Raw genomic sequence first — 3,277 nt, forward strand, 5'->3', positions numbered from 1 at the left:
CCCATCTCCTCCACAGCTGACAGGTGTTGTGACCACAGCAGGGGCCACCATCCCTGCAGCTGTCACCCTGCTGTGCCTTAGCACATGCAGTGTCACCCATGTCACGAGTTTTGCTTGTCTGCAGCTTGAGGGGCAGTTCCCCACAAACCCCTGCACTGATCTCCTTGAAACTTGGTAGGCTTTGTGGCCTCAGCAAGAGCTACCGGCCCTGCAGTTTTGCCCCCTCTGTGGTGTAACGCATAGATGTGACAGGAGTTCTGTCCTCAAGAATTTGGGGTGGAGTTCCCCCTGAACCCCTACACCTATCTTCGTGAAACTTGTCAGGCTTTGTGGCCTCACCAGAGCCCAGCACCCCTGCAGTTTTCCGCCCCCTGGGGTGTGACACACAGCTGTGACATAAGTTTGGCTTACAGGAATTTGGGGTACAGTTTTGCCCAAATGCCTGCACCGATCTTCTTGAAACTTGGCAGACTTCATGTGCTCAGCAAAATCTATCATCCGTGCAAGTTTCATCCAAATTGGACAAAAACCAACAACGTTATAGCTATTTCATTGATTCCCTATTCTACCCTATGGCCGGATCTCCGAGGCGGCTCCGACACTTTGGCCAGACCGAGGCAGAAACCCGGTCCCAAGCTCGAATCGGATCGCGGCCATCCAAAGCAGCTGGATCCGAAGCTGGATCGGATTGCTGGCAACTCGCACAGGCCTATTAAATAGGCTACTGTACATTAAAGCGCACGTGTAGATGCGACCCATGTAACCCAATATACCTAAGCCCTGGGACTCGTGTGGGATCCTTTCCTAACGATGGAGACTGTGATGCTGCCTGTAAGTACGATTGCCAAACACTTCCCATCTAAGACCGCTCTTTGCAGTGGCTTACAGCTCTGCCAGACTCTAACAGCCTGGCGTGAAATGTTCCATGCTGAGTGCCTGACTTGGATTGATTTATATATATAAAGCTTCAACGAAAGCAGTTCAGCCATTTCCAGGAAAGAGATTAGGGGAAAATGCTTTGTTCTGCCCATGATCAAAACGAATCCATACAACCGGTTCACTGAGAAGCTCCCTGGCCACTAAGCTTTGGACCATGGATTTAAAATCTGATCACGGTATTTACTTTGCAAGTTCTAAGTAAGAAAGTTCTGCAGATCTCAGTCTCTCCTTGCTCCATGGAGGTTTATTACAGCTTGTCAGCCAACCTCTCCACAGACTCTTTCTGCCTGGGGTGTGCTCCGGCCCTTCCTGACTTCTGTGTGTCAACCAGACTTTGTGCTGTTCTCAGACAGCAGCTGGGCCAGGCATTGGACTGAGCATGTTGTATCCTAGGACTATAGGGAAACCAGAACTGAGGGTGGGGTGCCAGTCTCTCTTGTGCTCTGATGAGATAGTGTAGCTGATGCAGCAGGTGAGAAGAGGACCACACAGAGGCAGAGGCTGTGTGGTATGCAAGTACAGAGGAGAAGGAGAATGGGAACTGGGCTGGGGGAGAGGTGCATAGAAAGAAAGTAGGAACAGGTTTAGAGTGGTGGATAGAAGCAGACGGGGGAGGAAGCAGGCTGGGGGCCTACGGACAGAAGGATCTTTCACCACTCTTATACCTGACACTGCATTCCCGGCCATCAGCAAACAACTTCACAACCCACCAGCACTGTGGGTGTCTCCTAACAACCTAGTCCAGAACCTGCTGCTGCTGCTGGTTATTATCACTTCAGTAGCCCAAGTGGCAGTGATGTGTCCTGTGGATTGAAAGAAACAAATCATACTGATGTCCCAAGTGTGAGTCAGTGTGATGCCACTTGATAGATTTTTGCACGTTCTCTTGTTTTTAAATGAGGAAAGTTTTCCCGCAAAGACAAACCAGCTTTCAGAGAACAGAAAGGTTCCTAAATCCAGCACTCGCAAGTTAGGACATGCAAGAGCTGAGGCTGCACACGTCTGCTCACCAGCCTTTATTTGCATCCTCACATTCTATTTTTTTCCACCTTATCCTATGCCAGAATGACAGGTTCCCCAGGATGAGTCAGGGCTCGGCAGCGAGACCTGTTGTTTGTGAGAAGCCATGGTGGTTTCCTGTAGAACTCGGAAAGTGTCATGAATAAGGCAGGGGCTTCCAGATAGAGAGAGGACAATCTTGCAGTTAAGGATGCTACATGCGTCCTTGAAGAATGAAAGTCTATCCCTGCCACTTCCACAGCGCCTCTGTGTGATGCTGAATGTGAAGGATTAAAAGAAACATTAAATACTGTATTTTCTCACATACAATGCACCTCTGAATATAATAATCCCATTTTTGAAAAGGTAGCATGAAGAAAAAAGATCTTACCTTTGGGTAAGCACCTGACTGACAGCAGCTAGGGAGCCAAGTCTGATCCAGAGTCTGCTGCCAGCCTCACAGTGCCACACTGGGTCTGGGGCCAGCACTGAGTCCAGTCTGGTGTGGAAGGCATAGGGCTGTAGCCCAGTCCAGCATGGCAGGTCTGGGGCCACTTGCCTGATGCAGGGCCTTGTACTGACTCTGGCCACAGACTGATTCCCCTTTACTGACTTAATCTGACCCATGGGGCCTGTCTTCAGAGGGTGGCTCCCCGTGGGTCTGGGTATTTGCAGAAGAGAAGTGGTAGTAATATTAATTGCCTTGGTTCCCAGAGAGGCAAGACTGGATGCTACCAGCACACCCCTGCCACTGGATTTCCAGACCTGTGGGGATCCCTATTTCTCACCTATACTGGGGACCCTAATTTCCACCAGCTGGTTTTGAGGAAAGGTGTGAATTATATGTGAGAAAATATGGTAATTGACCCGCCCAGTGAATGCAGCAGCTGTTTGCTTGGAGAAATAGCATGTGACCACATTATGAAAAGACTGTGCCATAATGTATAGACACAAGGGGCAAGCACAACTAGAGTTTCCTATATGGGAGTGTTCAACTTGATGACATTAATGATGGTTCTAGAAGAAGGTTTCTAACCAACAGAACCATATGCTACTCCAAATATATAGAGACAGGAGCAAAGTTTGTGCCATGTCGGAGCATGCAAACTCAATTTTTGCTAATGGTCAGGAGAGAAATTATTGATAGCAATGCCCCTTAATAAGGCCCCCAAATTCTTCTCTTCTTTCAAAGACAATTTCAGAACCTGCTCTGCCATTGTTATTAATCACACAAAATTAGTTCCGTGGTGCTTTGTCACAGAAGAGAAAAAAATATTTCATAAAAGGATGAGACTGGGCAAAGAGCTTGAAGTTTCCTCTCATCTTTTGAGATTTAGAC

This window comes from Crocodylus porosus, unplaced genomic scaffold (assembly GCF_001723895.1).
Source record: "Crocodylus porosus isolate Cpor-Errol unplaced genomic scaffold, CroPor_comp1, whole genome shotgun sequence".
NCBI lineage: Eukaryota > Metazoa > Chordata > Crocodylia > Crocodylidae > Crocodylus > Crocodylus porosus.